The following is a 21,376-nucleotide window of genomic DNA, read 5'->3' as shown; positions in this document are numbered from 1 at the left end:
GAGACATCACACCAGCAAGAAAGAAGCATGAGGAATGGAGCGCATCCTTTGGACTTGGGGTCCCTGTGCCTGAGAAGCTCTTCAACCATGGGAAGATTGAGGACAAGGACTTTCTTCCACAGCAGACCTAGAGAGAAAGTCTGGAGCCAAAGCCCTAAATTTGGACTTGTAACATACTAAACTGTAAGAAAATAAATCTCTCTTTGTCAAAGCCATCCACTTGTGGTATTTCTGTTATGGCAGGACTAGATGACTAAGACAATAGGCAAGAGTGGCTAGACTTTGTCCCACATATTTTGAACATGTTATCACGAGGGACCATTTCCTGGAGTAACATATCACGCTTGCTAAAGTAGAGAGATAGCTAAAAAGAGGGAGACCCTCCACAAAATTGATTGACACAGTGACTTCAACAATGGCCTCAAGCATAACTACAATTGTGAGGCTGGTGCAGGACTGGGCAGTGTTTCCTTCTGTTATACATAGGGTTGGCATGAGTCAGAAATGACTCAAAGGCACCTAATAAAAACAACACCTCCCATGGACTTTGACTATGGATCCAAGTAAAATGAAATCCTTGACAACTTCAACCTTTTCTCCATTTTCATGATGTTGCTTATTGGTCCAGTTATGAGGAATTTTTGTTTTCTTTACATTGAGGTGTAATCCATACTGAAGGCTGTATTCTTTGATCTTCATCAGTAAGTACTTCTAGTCTTCTTCACTTTCAGCAAGCAATGTTATGTCATCTGCACAGTGCAGGTTCTCAGTGAGTCTTCTCCAATCCTGATGACCTGTTCTTCTTCATATATTCCAGCTTCTATGATTATTTGCTCAGCATACAGATTGAATAAGCATGGGAAATGATACAACCCTCACACACACCATTCCTGAGTCTAAACCACATAGTATGCTCTTATTCTCTTTGAAAGATTGCCTCTTCATTTATGTACAGATTTCTCACGAGCACAATTAAATATTTTATAATTCCCATTCTTAGTGGTGTTGGCCATAATTTGTCAGGATCCTCACAGTCCCTGACTTTGCATAGTCAATAAAGCACAGGTAAACATCTTTTGTCTACAGCCATACCACCCCGAACGTGCCCGATCTTGTCTAGTCTTGGAAGCTAAGCAGGATCAGGCCTGGTTAGTACTTGGATGGGAGACTGCCTGGGAATACCGGGTGCTGTAGGCTTTGACTCCCACATGTCTGTCAGTTTGTCATACTGTAGGGGCTTGTGTGTTGCTGTGATGCTGGAAGCTATGCCACTGGTATTCAGATACAAGCAGGGTCCCCCACGGAGGACAGGTCTCAGCTGAGCTTCCAGACTGAGACAGACTAGGAAGAAGGACCCAGCAGTCTACTTCCGAAAAGCATTAGCCAGTGAAAACCTTATGATCAGCAGCAGGACATTGTCTGATATAGTGCTGGAAGACGAGCCCCCAAGGTTGGAAGGCACTCAAAAGATGACTGATGACTGGGAAGAGCTGCCTCCTCAAAGTAGAGTTGACCTCACTGACGTGGATAGAGTAAAGCTTCTGGGACCTTCATTTGCTGATGTGGCACGACTCAAAATGAGAAGAAACAGCTGCAAACATCCATTAATAATCGGAACCTGGAATTATGAAGTATGAATCTAAGAAAATTAAGTATGGTCTAAAATGAAATGGAATGCATAAACATCGATATCCTAGGCATTAGTGAGCTGAAATGGACTGGTATTGGCCATTTTGAATTGGACCATCATATAGTCTACTATGCTGGGAATGACAAATTGAAGAGGAATGGTGTTGTATTCATCATCAAAAAGAACATTTCAAGATCTATCCTGAAGTACAATGCTGTCAGTCATATGATAACATCCATACACCCACAAGGAAGACTAGTTAATACGATAATTATTCAAATTTACGCACCAACCAATAGGGCCAAAGATGAAGAAATAGAAGATTTTTATCAGCTTTTGCAGTCTGAAATTTATCGAACATGCAGTCAAGACGCATTGATTGTTATTGGCGATTGGAATGTGAAAGTTGGAAACAAAGAGGAAGGATCAGAAGTTGGAAAATATGGCCTTGGTGATAGAAACAATGCTGGAGATCAAATGATAGAATTTTGCAAGACCAACAACTTCTTCATTGCAAAGACCTTCTTTCACCAGCATAAACGGTGACTATACACATGGACCTCGCCAGATGGAACACACAGAAATCAAATTGACTACATCTGTGGAAAGAGACAATGGAAAAGCTCAATATCATTAGTCAGAACAAGGCCAGGGGCCAACTGTGGAACAGACCATCAATCGCTCATATGCAAGTTCAAGCTGAAACTGAAGAAAATCAGAGCAAGTCCATGAGAGTCAAAATATGACCTTGAGTATATCCCACCTGAATTTAGAGACCATCTCTAGAATAGATTTGACGCATTGAACACTAGTGATTGAAGACCAGCTGAGTTGTGGAAAGACATCAAGGACATCATCCATGAAGAAAACAAGAGGTCACTAAAAAGACAGGAAAGAAAGAAAAGACCAAGATGGATGTCAGAGGAGACTCTGAAAGTTGCTCTTGAGCATTGAGCAGCTAAAGCAAAAGGAAGAATTGATGAAGTAAAAGAACTGAATAGAAGATTTCAAAGGGCCTCTCGAGAGGACAAAGTAAAGTATTATAATGACATGTGCAAAGAGCTGGAGATGGAAAACCAAAAGGGAAGAACACTCTCGGAGTTTCTCAAGCTGAAAGAAATGAGGAAAAAATTCAAGCCTCGAGTTGCCGTAGTGAAGGATTCCACGGGAAAAATATTAAACGATGCATCAAAAGAAGATGGAAAGAATACACAGAGTCATTATACCAAAAAGAATTAGTTGATATTCAACCAGTACAAGAGGTGGCATATGATCAGAAACCGATGTTACTGAAGGAAGAAGTCCAAGCTGCTCTGAAGGCATTGGCAAAAAACAAGGCTCCAGGAATAGGTGGGATATCAGTTGAGATGTTTCAACAAACAGATGCAGCCCTGGAGGTGCTCACTCACCTATGCCAAGAAATATGGAAGACAGCTTCCTGGCCAACTGACTGGAAGAGATCCATATTCATGCCTGTTCCCAAGAAAGGTTATCCAACCAAATGTGGAAATTATAGAACAATATCATTAATATCACACACAAGGAAAATTTTGCTGAAGATCATTCAAAATTGGCTGCAGCTGTATACTGACAGGGAACTGCCAGAAATTCAGGCCGGTTTCAGCAGAGGACACGGAACCAGGGATATCATTGCTGATATCAGATGGATCCTGGCTGAAACCAGAGAATACCAGAAGGATGTTTACCTGTGTTTTATTGACTATGCAAAGGCATTCGACTGTGTGGATCATAACAAACTATGGATAACACTGCGAAGAATGGGAATTCCAGAACACTTAATTGTGCTCATGGGAACCTTTACATAGATCAAGAGGCAGTTGTTTGGACAGAACAAGGGGATACTGGTTGGTTTAAAGTCAGGGAAGGTGTGCATCAGGGTTTTATTCTTTCAACATACCTATTTAATCTCTGTGCTGAACAAATAATATAAGAAGCTGGACTATATGAAGAAGAACGGGGTATCAGGATTGGAGGAAAACTCATGAACAACCTGCGTTATGCAGATGACACAACCTTGCTTGCTGAAAGTGAAGAGGACTTGAAGCACTTACTAACGAAGACCAAAGACCACAGCCTTCAGTATGGATTACACCTCAACATAAAGAAAACAAAAATCCTCACAACTGGACCAATGAGCAACATCATGATAAACGGAGAAAAGATTGAAGTTGTCAAGGTTTTCATTTTACTTGGATCCACAATCAACAGCCATGGAAGCAGCAGTCAAGAAGTCAAAAGGCGCATTACTTTGGGCAAATTGGCTGCAAAGGACCTCTTCAAAGTGTTGAAGAGCAAAGATGGCACCCTGGAGACTAAGGTACGCCTGACCCAAGCCATGGTATTTTGGATCGCATCATATGCATATGAAAGCTGGACAATGAATAAGGAAGACTGAAGAAGAGTTGACGCCTTTGAATTGTGGTGTTGGGGAAGAATATTGAATATACCATGTACTGCCTAAAGAACGAACAAATCTGTCTTGGAAGAAGTGTGGCCAGAATGCTCCTCAGAGGCAAGGATGGCGAGACTGCATCTTACATACTTTGGACATGTTGTCAGGAGGGATCAGTCCCTGGAGAAGGACATCATGCTTGGCAGAGTACAAGGTCAGTGGAAACGAGGAAGACCCTCAGTGAGGTGGATTGACACAATGGCTGCAACAATGAGCTCAAGCATAACAATGATTGTAAGGATGGCGCAGGACCGGGCAGTGTTTCGTTCTGTTGTGCATAGGGTCTCTATGAGTTGGAACTGACTTGACGACACCTAACAACAATAAACACCTTTCTAGAATTATCTACCTCCAGCCAAGATCCATCTGATATCAGCAGTGACATCCCTCATAACATGTCCTCCTCTGAATCGGACTTGAACTTCTGGAATTTCCCTGTCAATATACTACTGCAGCTGCTTTTGAAAGTTCTTCTGCAAAATTTTGTGTGTGTGTGATATTAATAATTTTTAAAATAATTTGTACATTTTGTTGGATCACCTTTTTTTGGAATGGCTACAAATATTAATCTTTTCCAGTCAGTTGGTCAGGAAGCTGTTTTCCAAATATTTCGGGATAGATGAGTGAGCATCTCCAGCGTTGCATCTGTTTGTTGAAGTATCTCCATTGGTATTCCAACCATTCCTGAAGCCTTGTTTTTTGCCATTCCTTTTAGTGTAGTTTGGAGTACTTCTTCAGGTCATCAGTTCTCGATCATATGCAGTCCCCTGAAATAATTGAATGTTGATCAGTTCTTTTTGGTAGAACAACTCTGTGTATTCTTTCTGTCTTCTTTTAATGCCTTCTGCCTCAGTCAATACTTTTTCCTGTAGAGAACTTCAATATTGCACCTCCTGGTTTGACTTTTTTCTTCAGTTGTTTCAGCTTGAAAAATGCCAAGAATGTTCTTACCTTTTGCTTTTCTATCTCCAGTTCTTTGCACATTGCACATTTACTTGATTTTGTCTTCTTGAACCACCTTTTGAAATCTTCTGTTCAGCTCTTTATTTTATCACTTCTTCCTTTCCCTTTAGCTACTCTATGTTAATGGGCAAGTTTTAGAGTGTCTTCTGACATCCATTTTGGCATTTTCTTTCTTTTCTGTCCTTTTAATGACTTTTTTCTTTCTTCGTGTTTGAAGTCTTTGGTGTCATTCCATAACTTATCTGGTCTTTTGTCATTAGTTTTCAATGCATCAAATCTAGACATCATCTCTAAATACAGATGGGATATGCTCAAGGTCATACTTTGGCTCTCGTGGACTTCTTCTAATTTTCTCTAGCTTCAACTTGAACTTGCATATGAGCAATTGGTAGTCTGATCAGCATTCAGCCCTGACGTTGTTCTGAGTAATGATATTCAGCTTTTCCATTGTCTCTTTCCACAGAGGTAGTCGATTTGATTCCTGTGTGTTCATCTGGTGAGGTCCACTTGTATAATCGCTGTTTATGTTGTTGAAGAAAGGTATTTGCAGTAAAGAAATCATTTATCTTGCAAAATTCTATCATGTGATCCCTGATGTTGCTTCCATCACCAAGGCCATATTTTCTAACCACCGATCCTTCTTCTTGATTTCCAATTTTTACATTGTGATCACCCGTAATTATCAATGTATCTTGATTGCATGTTTTATCAATTTTGGACTGCAGAAGTTGGCAAAAATCTTCAATTTCCTTATCTTTGGCATTAGTGGTTGGTATGTAAATTTGAATAATATTCTTATTACCTGGTCTTCCTTGTAGAAATATGGATATTATCCTATCACTGACTGCATTGTACTTCAGGATAGTTCTTAAAATGGTCTTTTAGAGGACGAATGTAATGCCATTCCTCTTGGATTTGTCATTCCCAGCATAGTAGACCATATAATTGTCCAATTCAAAATGGCCAGTACCAGTCTATTTCAGCTCACTAATGACTAGTATATTGATCTTTATTCATTCTATTTCATTTTTGATGACTTCCAGCTTTCCTAAATTCATAATTCAAACATTCCATATTCTAATTTTCTTTTGTTTGTGGCTGTTTCTTCTTATTTTGAGTAGTGCCACTTCAGCTAGTGATGATTTCAAAAGGTTTAGTCCATCCACGTCATTAAGGTTGACTCTACTTGCGGAGGCAGCTCTTTCCCATTTCTCTTTTAAGTGTCTTCCAACCTGAGGGACTCATCTTCCAGTAGGATACCAGACAATGTTTCGCTGTTATTCATAAGATTTCTCCTGGCTAATTTTTTTAGAAGTAGACTGCCAGGTCCTTCTACCTAGTCAGTTTTAGTCTGGAATCTCAGCTAAAACCTGTCCACCATGGGTGACCCTACTGGTATTTGAAATACAAGTGGTGTAGCTTCTAGCAGCATGGAAGCCACTACAGTACAACAAACACAGAAGTGTGAGGCTATAGGTATGTGTGTGTATATGTATACATACACATATATACTTATATATATGTTTTGTTTTTTATATGTATATGTGTATGTACGTGCTTCACTGGTTTTGCGTGCCTAGGGGACCCAACCTAAGACAGATGCTAATTCTCCAGTTTATTGTATCTGCTGAATTCTTGGCCATGGTCAGTTTTTTCCTTGTGTGTTTTTAAATGTTTGCATTGGCTGGGTAGCTTTGCTGGGTTTTATACTACTAAGTTATTACCGTCTAGCCGTAGAGAATCATATGCCAGTGAATATAATTCTGAGAATTCTCTGGTGTGAGTAAATTTTAAAGTACATACTTTTATATGAAACTATATTTCTGATACATTAAACACATTTTTCATATTGTCTGATGATTCTTAATCATGAAGCTGAAATATCTTAAATATTTTTTAATAAGAAATATACAAAATCATTCTACATTGACTTCAGCACTCAAAGCCATGTATATATAACATTTCAGTCTCTGATATGTAGGTAAATTTATAAAAGACCTTCTGTCAGAACAACTTAATGCTTAATCAGAAGAATAAAGTTTTTATTATAAAATTGTCCTATGTAATTCATTCAGTAAATGTCCATCAGGATCAAGTAACATTAGATACATCCATGAAGTAATTTAAAAGTTAGTGATCAGGAAAACCAATATGTGATAATAAATAAATAAATAAATAAGGCCAGGGAAATGTTTTTAATATATTTAAGAGATCATTGAGAGCAAAATATAATTTAGTTATTCTCTCTCTCTCTTTTTTTTTTTTTTAAATTCGGTAAGTATGCATAGGAGTTAGAACAAATGTGATTATAATTTTAAATTTTCAGTGTGTTAATGGAAATAAAACCATTTATTGCCTCTTATACAACTGGGAAAAAAGTGTCTTCTAGCCTAACAGGGCTATTCTGAAGTATCTTTAAGGTAGAATAAGCTATGAATCCTGGAAGCCAGAGAGATTAATACCTTGAGACTTAGAGGTTGTATTAGAAAATGAATTGCACCTAAGGTAGTGAGAAGAGATCATTTTTAGAAGTTCTACAATAGTAAATTTAATTGTGCCAGAGAGTATATATCTCTTCAAATCTCCTTTGAATTATGTGTCCTACACAGATGTCTAATTTATGCATTATTTAATAATTATAATTTGCTAACTTAATGCAGAGGTGTATTTTGGAAAACCAAATGGGAAAGGGAATTGAGATTTCACTCAATTAACAATCTTATAGAAAACTTAATTGCTTGGAATAAAAAATCGTAATCCAAATACCTCTATCTTCACATTGCTTCTGAATAACTAATGAAACCCAAGATTTTGAGTAGTAAGGAGTTTCTGAAAAATAAGCTGTGCAATCTTACATGTATAAAATAACCAACACTATCACAGGGAACAAAATACATTTCTTAAAAAATCAATACTTTCTGAAAATTAAAAAAAAGTCTCTATAATCTCAGTGAAAGAGGAGACTTACACAGCCACACTCAATCAGGAAATATATTCAGGAAGTAAGGTGACTTGTGATCTTGGAATTAAATGAAAATTGACTCTGAATAATGTTTAAGAGTTATGTCAAAGTGGCTCTTAGCACGATATACCTGGGACTTATTTGTGTATGTTGCTAGTGAGAGAATTAAGCTTTTGGAAGTGTTGCTACTAATCATTTCTTTTATAAGAATCACCACAAAGCTGGTTCCTATGAGGCAGAGGTTAAAGATGTCCTAAATGTTCAACTTTTCCAATCTACTATAGTGCTCCGTCATGTCTAACATCAACTACTCCCTCCCCCCTCAATACTCTCCCTCCTGTCTTTGAGTTCCCTAATTCGATGTGTCTCACAGAACCCATGAACCATCTAAAGGAAAAGGCTCACATGGTAATGGAGGCTGGCAAGTCCCAAATTCTTGGGACAGGAGTAGGCTGCTCCCTGGCCCTCAGACTCTGCCCAACGGAACTCAGCTTTCTAGCTCTGTGGGTTGGGAAGCCTGCTGTGCCATCTCCTGCCAGTCTTTCTTGAGGTTCTCTCCTTCCCGGAGCCTCCTGCCAGTCTCTTCTGGCTTGGTGGTGGTGGGCTGTTGACTCTGCTCTGGAATTGACTCTGTTTTAACGCAAAACTTAACAATCCTCTTGGTGGGCCACAATTACATATTTGTGTAGCCCCACTCAATCACCTAGGTGGGAGTTAAAAAACCATGGCAAGAAAGGCCATGCTAAATAGTTCATCACACTGCAGCTACCAATTTATGCTCATTACAAAATGAAGGGGATGTTTGGCTGATACAATAGTTTCTCTCTTTTTTTTTTCTTTTTAGTAATTTATAACATCTGAGTTTTAAAAACATATTTGGCGTAAGTTAAAGGATGCAGAATTAGTGACTTGAGCAAGATAAACATGACACAGACATACATGTATATATTTCTCACAAAAAAATTTTCCTCTATTTCCCTCTGAGGCCCAATTATCTCTCCCTGGAATATGTGTCCCATCACTATGAGTAAAATGGATTTAAAGTCATCCATTTATAGTCTAAGGATCAGGGAAAAAGAAGCAGTGAGGGGAATGCAAAAGATAACATACGAGAAAAGTTCTCAGGTTTTGATGTAATACCACTACTTACATTCCACTGGTTATGTGTAGACATAAAACCGTATGTCTAGTTGTAAAGGAAACCTGGAAATGTTTTTGATATTATTTCATGTTCCTATATATCTTGGAGAAAACTGGACATCTAATGGTGCTCAGTCTCTTCCATGGTTTTTCCCGTTAGCTACCAATGATTTTCATGGATATTTGCCTTGCGATATACAAAATACCCTCATCAATGCTCCAATGGGGGCAAACCTAATATGCCTTCTATTTACCCATGTCATTTACAGTTAAACGTTCGAGATCTCTGAGAGATATGCATTTTTCTCAACCAGATACAAATATGGCCCCATGTGATTCTAAAACCTACAATCTGAAATGTATGTACATATGTGTACAGGTATACCACATATATACCCAATATACAATGAAATAAAAATAGATAATCCATTAAGAGAAGCTGAATCTGGGAAGCACATGATCTGGTAGCCCATTGAGATTTTAAAATAACACTCAGAATGAAAAATAAAGACTCTGATCTGGCAGTTAAGTAGTTTTCCTGGTTGGCTTACGTGCTAAATCCTTGATTATTTTCTCTGGGAGGACCTTTTTTCTCCATTGTACACTGAGCCCCAGGTTTTGTTTTTTGGGAGCGAGGCTGTATTCATTTCCACTGACCTCCATGGCCACGTGTGAGATACATATCACTAGGCTTCCATGCTTAAAGAATTGTAGAAATTTTAAAGTCCATTTCCTGCTGGTGAAATTTGGACTTGGGAATTATTTAAGGCTTTTAATAGAGGTCAAAACTGAGAACTATTTGGCAATACTACTCCCTGAAAAATATAGTAAATTTCCATACCTAGTTAGTTATCCCCCATGTTTGGGTCGATTTGTCATAATGTGGGGGCTTGGGTGTTGCTGTGATGCTGGAAGCTGTGTCACCTGTCTTCACATACCAGCAAGGTCAGCTGAGTTTCCAGATTAAGACAGACTAGGAAGAAGGACCTGGTGGTCTAAGGCTGAAAACAATTAGCCAGTGAAAACCTTATGAATAGCAGTGGAACACTGTCTGATACAGAGACAGAAGATGAGTCTTTCAGGTTGGAAAGCACTCAAAATACAACTGGCGAAGAGCTGCCTCCTCAAAGTAGAGTTGACCTTAATGACATGGATGGAGTTGAGCTTTTGGGAAACTTCGTTTGCTGATGTGGCACTATTCAAAATCAGAAGAAAGAGCTGCAAACATCCATTAATAATCAGAACCTGGAATGTATGAAGTATGAATCTAGGAAAATTGGAATTCGTCAAAAATAAAATGGAATGCATAAACATCGATATCCTAGGCATTAGTGAGCTGAAATGTATTGATCATTTTGAATTGGACAATCATACGGTTTACTATGCCAGGAACAACAACTTGAAGAGGAATGGCATTTCATTCATCATCAAAAAGAACATATCAAGATCTATTCCTAAGTACAATGCTATTAATGATATAAAAATATTCATAAGCCAACAAAGAAGACCAGTTAATATGACTATAATTCAAATTTACTCACCAACCACTAAGGCCAAAGATGAAGAAACTGCAGATTTTTGCTGACTTCTACAGTCTGAAATCGATTGAATATGGAATCAGGATGTGTTGATAATTACTGGTGATTGGAATCCAAAGTTGGAGACAAAGAGGAAGGATTGGTAGTTGGAAAATATGGCCTTGGTGATAGAAACAACGCTGGAGATCCCATGATAGAATTTCACAAGATCAAAGACTTCAATGAAAATACCTTTTTCAACAATGTAAATGGCAACTATACACATGGACCTTCCCAGATGGAATATACAGGAATAAAATCGACTACATCTGTGGAAAGAGACGATGAAAAAGTTCAGTGTCATCAGTCAAAGCAAGGCCAGGGGCCAACAGCAGATCAGACCATCAATTACTTACACGCAAATTCAAGTTCAAACTGAAGAAAATTAGAACAAGTCCATGAGAGCCAAAGTACAAATTTGAGTATATCCTGCCTGAATTTAGAGACCATCTCAAGAACAGATTTGATGCATTGAACACTAATGACCGAAGAACGGACCAGTTGTGGAATGACATCAAGGACATCATACATGAAGAAAGCAAGAGGTCATTAAAAAGACAGGAAAAAAAGACCAACATGGATCTCAGAAGAGATGCTGCAACTTTGCTCTTGAACGTCAAGTAGCTAAAGAAAAAGGAAGAAATGATGAAGTAAAAGAACTGAACAGAGGATTTCAAAGGCCAGCTCAAGACGGCAAAATAAGTATTGTAATGACATGTGCAAAGACCTGGAGACAGAAAATCAGAAGGAAAGAACATATTCAGCATTTCTCAAGCTGAAAGAACTGAAGAAAAAATTGAAGGCTTAAGTTGGGGGAAAATACTAAATGACACAGGAAGCATCAAAAGAAGATGGAAAGAATACACAGAGTCGCTATATCAGAAATATTTGGTTCACATTCAACCATTCCAGGAAGTAACATACGTTCAGGAACCAATGGTACTGAAAGAAGAAGTCCAAGCTGCACTGAAGTCTTTGGCAAAAGATAAGGCTCCAGGAGTTGACGGAATATCAATTGAGATGTTTTAACAAACAGATGAAGAGCTGGGAGTGTACCCTTGTCTATGCCAAGAAATTTGGAAGACAGCTACCAGGCCAACTGACTGGAAGAGATCCATATTTATACCTATTCCCAAAAAGGTAATCCAGAAGAATTTGGAAATTTTCAAACAATATCATTAACATCATATGCAAGCAAAATTTTGGTGAAGATCATTCAAAAATGGCTGCAGCAGTATATCTACAGAGAACTTCCAGAAATTCAAGCCAGATTCAGAAGAGGACATGGAACCAGGGATATCATTGCTGATGTCAGATGGATCCTGGCTGAAAACAGAGAATACCAGAAAGATATTTACCTGTGTTTTTTTTTTTTTTGACTCTGCTAAGGCATTTGAATATGTGGATCATAACAAATTATGGATAACATTGTGAAGAATGGAAATTCTGGGCACTTGATTGTGCTCATGAGGAACTTGTACATATATCAGGAGGCAGTTTTTCAAATAGAATAAGGGAATACTGCATGGTTTAAAGTCAGAAAAGGTGTGCGTCAGGGTTGTATCCTTTCACCATACCTATTCAATCTGTATGCTGAGTAAATAATCTGAGAAGCTGAGCTATATGAAGAAGAATGAGACATCAGAATTGGAAGAAGACTCATTAACAACCTGCATTATGTGGATGACACAACCTTGATTCCTGAAAGTGAAGAAGACTTGAAGCATTTACTGATGAAGATCAAAGACCACAGCCTCCAGTATGCATTATGCCTCAACAGAAAGAAACCAAAAATCCGATAACCAGAAATGGACCAATATGCAACATCATGATGAACGGAGAAAAAAATTGATGTCAAGGATTTCATTTTACTTGGATCCACAAACACCCATGGAAGCAGCAGTCAAGAAATCAAAGGAACTATTGCATTGGACAAATTCGCTGCAAGATTTTTCCTTAAAGTTATAAAAAGCAAAGATGTCACCTTGAGGACTAAGATGTGCCTGACCCAAAAGATGGTGTTTTCAGTCCCTTCAGATGCTTGTGAAAGCTGGACAATGAATAAGGAAGACTGAAGAAGAATTCACGTCTTTGAATTATTGTGTTGGCAAAGAATATTGAATATACCATGGATTGCAAAAAGAATGAAAAAATCTGTCTTGGAGGAAGTACAGCCAGAATGCTCTTTGCAAGCAAGGATGGCAAGGCTGTGTCTCACATACTTTAGACATGTTGCCAGGAGGGACTAGTCCCTGAAGAAAGACACCATGCTTGGTAAAGCAGAGGGTCTGTGTAAAGAGGAAGACCTTCGACCAGATGGATTTACAGAGTGGCTGCATCAATGGGCTCAAGCATAGAAACAATTGTGATGATGGCGCAAAATCGAGCAGTGTTTTGTTCTGTTGTATGTACGGTCACTATAAGTCAGAATCGACTCGGTGGTACCTGACAATGACAACAAGAGCAGCAGTTAGTTATTTCGACAAATAATCATAATCAAAATCTTTGTCTAAACAGGTTTTTTAAAGCATGAAATTTTTTTTTTCTTCTTACCTCTGTGCTTTGCCCATCCTCACTGTGATATGGTAGCTATCTTTCTCAGCAAGGCCATAGCCTTTATAGAGAGGGGCATCAGTCTATTACAGTGTAGCTATGCAGACATTCTCTCCTTTGGTTTCAGCTAGAAATAAAGGTGAAGTTGGATAGTTTACCCCTACAATTTTCTAAACCATCTCACTTAAGGTTCTAGGAAGAGAAATCCTCCCTTAGCAAAGTACTATCTTCTTTCCTTATCTGCACTTCTTCTACGCCAGATGTAATACGTTACTTGTAGGCCTTTTCTGAAAAGTGAAACTGCTGACACAAAGCAACTTTTAAAAAGTAAACTCATCATTTCACCTAACAAACAAACAAAAAACTCCAGAAAACAAACCTTTTGCCACCGAGTTGATTTTGACTCACAGCAACCCCATATGAGAGAGTAGAACTGCCGCATAGGGTTTTCAAGGAACAGCTGGTGTATTTGAACTGCAGATTTTTTTTAGTTAGCAGCTGAGTTCTTAACCACTGTGCCACCGGGGCTCCATTTCCCCTAACATTGTATGTATCCTGAATTAATACATAATTCGTCTTCTAAGCCAAAAGAGTTCTCACTAAAACCTCACAAGGGTCATCAGCTGTCCATCTTGTGATATCTGTGTTCCTACCTCTCATCACCCTACCAATTCCACATTTTAGGTTTTGTTCCTTGTGAGATCATATTGTTGGTACCAAATCATCTATCCATGTGAATTAGGCTTGACTGTGCATGACAGTAGTAAAAAAAACAGAGGCTTGAAAAGTTAGGTTATTTCACTTTCACATTTTTGTTCAGATATTTGCAATGGCGTAGGTTATGAACCATGCTATTTCCTGCTTCTCTCTCATACCTATTAGAGCTCTCCTTCTCATAGTCCAACATGAAACTTCTATCCGATCCTAATTTCAAACAACAGAAGGGGCAAAAAAAATTATATCAGTTGCCTTGTAGGAAATTTCTCAGGTGTTGATATGCAATAGTTCTGCTTACAACCTTTTGGTCAGAACATAGCCACAAGTCGCTTCTAGATTCAAAGTAAGATGGGAAATGCATTTTTTATCCAAGGTCGTCTTGCTGTCAGTTAAAAAAATTGGGATTCTGTATGGAGGAAAAGGCCATATGAGGGACAACCCGCAGCCTTGGCATAGATCATTTTACTGTTCTTCAAGTCTGTCCTGTTTTAAAATAATTTTAACAATTGGTGGGTAACCTTTACATGATATTAGGAGGCTGTAACAGGGGCTTGACCCTTCTGACTTTGTGCAATTTTTAATCTATTTTTATTTTATAACTTTCACCCATCATTTTACTTTCTTCCTTGTGATATTTCATGAGTCTGACCTCAAATATAAGAAGAATGTTAAGTGCACTTCATTATTCGGGTATAATGTATTAAATATGAATAAATAGAGACTAAATCATTTGACCAGGTGTTTGCCAATATGACATTTGTTTATCCTGTTAGCCTTTAACTTTAAAATGTAAAGGAAATAAAGATAAATATAATGTTTTGTGCATAACTCATTATTTATTTACCTTGTGAAAAATGAAAATTAATTTTCTGATGTTTTTTCTTTATAATGTCTAATCTGAACATCTATATAGAACCCTACACTATTTATTTGCATCCAAAACCCAATTAGCATGATTTTTAATATACTACCATTTACCTTAATTATGTGCGTATGGAAGCTGAAATTTCCCTATTGTTTTAAATACAAACACATACACACACACTAAAGGCTAAGAGAATGTTGGCATATAAACCTAACTTTATCTTCACTTTAACAGCATTCACAGCCCATCCGTATCATGTCAGATGCTGTGGTGTCAGGGCTTATGATGGTCAACATGCTCATGTGCTTTCCTGCCTTTCAGGAACTTTTTTTTTCTTTTCTGATAATTCAAAGTAGACTCTTGATTCTGTGTCCTCAACATGCTGCCTCAAAACAATGCCTTAAAAAGCTCTGTTGCTCAGGGTCTGGGGCCTGGGGACCATGGTTTTTAGGGACATCTAGGTCATTTGGCACAGTTTATTAAGAAAATATTCTGCATCCTACTTTGGTGAGTGATGTCTGGGTTCTTAAAAGCTTGCAAGGGACCATTTGATATGGCATCAATTGGTCCCAACCCACCTGGAGCAGAGGATGAAGAACACCAAAGACACAAGGAAAATATTAGCCCAAGAGACAAAAGGGGCCAAGAGACATAAACCAGACTCCATTATTTTGAGACCAGAAGAACTAGATGGTGCCCAGCTATCACCAATGACTGCCCTGACGGGGAACACAACAGAGAGTTCCTGACAGAGGAGGAGAGAAGTGTGGAGTAGAACTCATATTCAAGTGAAAAGATCAGACTTAATAGTCTGACTGAGACTGGAGGAACAGTCAAAGGCATTGTGCCTGGAGGCTCTGTTAACCCAGAACTAAAACCATACCCAAAGTCCACTCTTCAGACAAATATTAGGCTGGACTATAAACATAAAATAATACTAATAAAGAGTATGCATCTTAGTTCAAGCAGATACAGGAGACCAAATGGGCAGCTCCTCTCTGGAGGCACGATGAGAAGGCAGGAAGGGATAGGAGCTGATTGGACGGACATGGGAAACCAGAGGTGGAAAAGAGGAGTGTGCTGTCACATTGTAGGGATTGTAACTAGTGTCACATAACAATATGTATATAAATTTTTTATGAGAAATTAACTTGAGCTATAAACTTTCACCTAAACTCCAAAAAAAAAAAAAAAAAAAGGCCTGCTACTATTAAAGTACATGAAATTCTTAGAACTTCATACTGTATTTTCCTGATGGAATTTCTTCCTGGCATTGCGCTGCCAGAAAATTTATGTTTTTTCCAAATCTCTAATCCTGAGAAAATTCAGTTAAGAAATAAGGAAAGTAAGAAAAGAAAAAAAATATAATTTTTGATGGTAACTGAAGATAAATAATCAATGTAGGAAGTTATAGTTCTAAGATAATCACTAGTATCACGTATATAGAAAGAACAGGAAGCCTGACAGGCAGAGCTGAAGGTTAAGGTCGACCCTTCTGGAACTCTGGGAAGGAACACATTAGGAGAAGCAGTCTCAATCCAATTAGTCTTGCTTGTAACTGTTGCCATGATCTTGAAAATAACATAAATATTAATAAGTTTGTAAACATAGTATTCTGTATACAAGCCTATGAAGGTGTTCCAAGTCATGTCCACTTATTTTCGTGGATTCCTTATTTGAGAATTAACCTGTTAGCTAAAAATAATTGTACCCCTTTCCCAGGCATTGGTCAACAACAACAACAAAATCTGTTGTTATTGAGTCAATTCAGATTCATGGTGAATTCATGTATTAGGAGTAGAACTGAGCTCCATAGAGTTTTCTTGTCTCTAATCATAAAGGAAAGAGATCTCCAAGCCTTTCTTTTTTGTAGCCATTGGGTGGTTCTAACAGCCAACCTTCCAATTAGCAGCCGGTTTCAAACTTTTTTTTTTTTTTCCCCAAACATTTAGTGTGAAAACTTCCTAACTGAAGTGAAATAAGCTTGGTTCTGTATTTGCTAAGTCTGCATTTCCAAAAAATTTGTAATACATAACTATAGCAAATAATGAGAATCTACAGCAATAAGCCTGAAAAATATATCATTAAATAAGCACTAATAACAAATGACTCTGTGTAGGTCATTATCCTTCTAGGAGATTCTAGTGTTAAAATGATTAAATACTTCCCAAAATGTTTGCTTGTGTTTTCCAGTATTTGAATATTTGAAATAGACTACAGTTCTTTTTTGTAGCTACTACCAAAAAAAAAAAAAAAAAAATTTTTTTTTTTTTTTTTTACCAAATATATATTATATATTAAACAAATTTTGATATCAATAATAATGAGTGAAGCCCTGGTGATGCAGTGGTTAAGAGCTTGGCTGCGAACCAAAGGATCAGCAGCCCAAATCCACCAGCCGATCCTTGGAAACCTATGGGGCAGTTTTACTCTGTCCTATAGTTTTTATAGGGTCACTAGGAGTCGGAATCAACTCCATGGCAATGGGTTTGATTTTTGGTTTTTAAAATAATGAGTAAAGGGAATAAAGAATAGTGGAAATATTTAAGAATGATTTATAATTTTCTAAACTTTCCACAATTTTAGGAATTTCAATTTCTCCTTCTGAAATTATATTTTTCACAGATTTATTTACTTAGTTTCTCTATACGTCTTACCAACATGTAATATACTGTGCATTTTACTTATATCTTAAATAAACTATACATTTCAAGTGTTTTGCATAGCCCACTATACACACAGTTCCTTCAACTTCTAGGCTCCACCTCTCTGTAGATTAGTAGTGAAACCCAGTCCACAAGACCAGCAGACATGCTGTTTCCAGGCCATTTCTTCTCATGCTTCTCCTTTTTCTCCCTTTTCCCCTTCTTCCCTTCTCCTCCTTCTCCTTTTTTTTTTTTCCTTCTTCTCTATCTTCTCTTTCTCCACCTTTTCCTCCTCCTCTTCTTTCTCCTCTTCCTCCTTCTCCTTCCTTTCAGACTCCATTTATGTCTCCTTCTTCCTTCCTCTTCTTCCCCAGATCTGCCATGCACATAACTACCCTTTCAATTACTATAAGAATTAAGCTTCCATGCAAAAAATATCCCAGAAAATCCAAAGTTCACTGATGCTGCAAAATGTTAAATTCTCAAACCCTATCTGTGTTGAGATGGAAGACAGATCTTCATTTCTTTTTGCTGTTTTGTTTTGTAGAGGGAAGAAGAAGGTAGGTTACTGTTGTAGTTGAGCCCTACATAACCTCCACTATACTTAAATAATTTATGAAGTATAGAATTAATTTGGGGCCCTGGGGTGCAGTGGTTAAGAGTTGGGCCATTAACCAAAATGTTGGCAATTCGAATCCACTAGCTGCTCCTTGGAAACCCTATTAGGCAGTTCTACTGTGTCCTGTAGGGTCGCTGTGAGTTGGAATGGACTCAAAGGCAGTGTTTTTGTTTGTTTTTAAGATTAAGTTAGAAGCAGCATTCTAGTGATTTTGCTGTCACTGTGCCTAACGATAACATTGATCATTCTGATGTTCATGAAGTTCAGGTAGGAAACAAATATGACTGTAGGGATTAAAAACAATAGTTTTTACGAGTGTACTTTTCCTTCTGAAGGATCTATAATATAAACTATAAATTAAAATTGGATAGTTTGGAGAAAAGATTTTGCCAATTTATGTGATCAGTGATATTCTCTTATCATTAAGATTAGTCTTCATTGATCTGTTAGACAATTTTAATTTTAGAGCAAATGACCAGAAGAGTCAACAAATGCTATGAGACAAAAGAGCTGGGTGAGGGGGATTTGGAGTGCAAGTAAAGCATAGCAATTTTAAATCGATTAGCCAAGGTAGACATCACTTATACCTTTCATAGAAAATCTTCAGACGAGACCCTTCACATAATAAGAATTCAATGGACATCACCTTTTTAAGGGAGTATTTAATTGAAAAAAAATTTAAGGGGGTTTCAAAATTGATGCTGTATGCAGTTTTCCAGGCTAAAAATGAAGCGTTTTAAAACAACAGCATTTTACTTCAACTCTTTTTAAGTACTTTTTCAATAGTATATAGGTAAGGAAGGAGTTGTTGGATGGGAAGAACGAAGGAATAAATCCATAAACTTGGTACTAGTGCGGAAAAGTTCAGACATAAACGGGTAAGGTTCCTTCTTAGTACAATCAATTATTCTGTCCTTCACTCTTACAACTTTTTTTAGATTTCGTCTGTTCTGTTTTTCAGAAACTAACTCAAACTCCCTTGATATGAGGTCTGGTTGCACAGTGGTTAGAACCATCAACTGCTAACCGAAAGGTCGGCAGTTCCAAACCAACAGATGCTCTGCAGGAGAAGGATGTGGTGGCCTGCTTTCTTAGAGATTTTACCACCTTGGAAACCCTATGCGGTCACAATGAGTAGGAATTGAGTAGTTACCAGGGGATTCCGTTTTTTGGTATGCTATGCAGTTTCAGTCTCAGAAGGGTGGTGCAGGACCAGACAAGGTTTCCTTCTGCTGCACATGGGTTGCCATGAATTGGCAACTAACAAAAACAAGTCTTAAAAGAAGATCAGCTCATAAGAGTATGTGCTGTTTCCATCTGGTGATGATAGCTTTCCATCTTTAGATTCAGACATGTTTTTGTGTCTTCAAGTTGATTTTGACTCATAGCAATCCTGTAAGCCAGAGTAGAACTAACCCACAGGGTTTCCTAGGCTGTAATCTTTACGGGAGCAGGTCAACAGGTATTTTCTCCAGCAGAGTGGCTCGTGGGTTTGAACCATCTACCTTTAGGTTAGCAGCTGAGCACTTGACAATTGTGTCATGAGGCCTCCTAGCTTCAGAGGTAAGGGAACAAAAAGCAGGCAAGAGTAGATCCCAGAGATGCTTCTGAGATCACCATTGTTAATCCCTTCACTCAATATCCCATGAGAGAGAAACCCAGATATTCTATTTTATATAGCGTACTGAATGATTTAATTATGCTAAAACTCACCTTTTATCACTGATCAGTTTCCAACTGCAAATTGGAACATGTTCTCTTTACTAAGCAAAACATTCTTATCATCATATGTCCTTTTCATAAATGTTTCCTCATTTAAAAGAAAAAAAAAGAAAAAGACTCTTAATTTCACAGAGAAAAGCAAGGTAGCCCAATAAATTATAACAATGTCATAAAAAGGGAGTATTACATTGTCAGTTTCAGTATTGTATATGCATTTTTGGAGACTTAGAAATCTTTTCTTAGAGCGATTATGTTTCCTTTATTGCACTGCTTCCTTCAAGAGCACATTGCAGGGTTAACAGTTTTTAAAGTGACTCATAATTTGGTGCACATCGCTGCCATATTATTACCATCTGTATTCTGTTTAAGGTTTAATTTTAAAAATAATTGCCTCTTATTAAAATCTCCCACATTACATTATTGCTGGTCATGCAGAAAATTGCTTTGCTGCAGGAAACAAAACCATCCAATATAATCTTTTCTCCTCATAGTAGAGGAGATAATTGGATTAATCACAAGTCAAAATCTTGGAAGCAGAGTGCTTTGTTGGCTAAACAGAGCCCTGCCTGTCATTTAGAGATGATAGATAATAGAGCTTCAGCTACCCGAGATAATCCACTGCAGCTAGCCACCCCATAATGAATAATATTTTTAAAAACCCAACATATTAAAATGTGTTAATTTCACACTGTATTTTTGGGGAGAAGCTGGGTTAGTCCCTTGAGGGACTAGTAGTCTTGTTAGACATCATCATATATTCACACTCACTTAGGCAACTTTCTCCTCAGCTTACCTGATACTGCTTTGTAAATATGAGGATAAAGTAAAATCATTGTCATAGATGGCGAATCTTTCAATGAATGGGCATACTGGATGGCTTTGAGAAAGACATTAGATTCTAACTCAGTCCAGTGGTTTTATTTCTCAGAGGTTCTTTTCATATTCCTTTAGGATTAATGATTATTAAAATGTGCCCTTTAGAGCAACACATGTATTGATTTTTAGGGATGTAAAAAAAAAAAAATTTTTTTTTTTTTTTTAATAAACAGAATCATGATTTTTAACAAGGTTGGATTTGGAAATCCTTAGACATGAGTTATCTTCCTGACATTTTAAGTTATTTCATATTATAGATGAAGAAAATAAGGCCTATAAGGGCTGCACTACTTGTGGAGGTCTTCGCCATTAGTGGAAAAGTTAGGGTGAGAACTTACGTTCATTCAATGCTCAGGTTAACGCGCATTGATTACGCCAAACAACACAAGGAACTTTGAAATTAATCACTTAATATATTTAGACAATTATAGAAATAAAATATGTCTATGGTTAATTTATCCCTTTTATTGAAGTATAACACAAATAAACTGAAAGTTCGTAAATCTGACATATCCAATATGAAATGAACACACGCCGGTAACTACTACCCAGGTTAAGAAATAGAGTATCACCATGACTCTCCCGATAAATAATCCCTTTCTTCTCCCCAAAGGAAACTACTGTCGTTACATCT

At 37.6% G+C, this 21,376-nt stretch overlaps 1 pseudogene; it reads left to right on the top strand.

The window, feature by feature from the left end:
- Nucleotides 1–1,078: 1,078 nt before the first annotated feature.
- Nucleotides 1,079–1,197, top strand: LOC126070777 (uncharacterized; annotated as a pseudogene).
- The last annotated feature ends 20,179 nt before the right edge of the window (nucleotides 1,198–21,376 follow it).

Source organism: Elephas maximus, chromosome 2, assembly GCF_024166365.1.
Source record: "Elephas maximus indicus isolate mEleMax1 chromosome 2, mEleMax1 primary haplotype, whole genome shotgun sequence".
Classification (NCBI taxonomy): Eukaryota; Metazoa; Chordata; class Mammalia; order Proboscidea; family Elephantidae; genus Elephas; species Elephas maximus.
The sequence above is the reverse complement of the archived record's forward strand: the minus strand, read 5'-3'. Positions and strand labels throughout refer to the sequence as shown.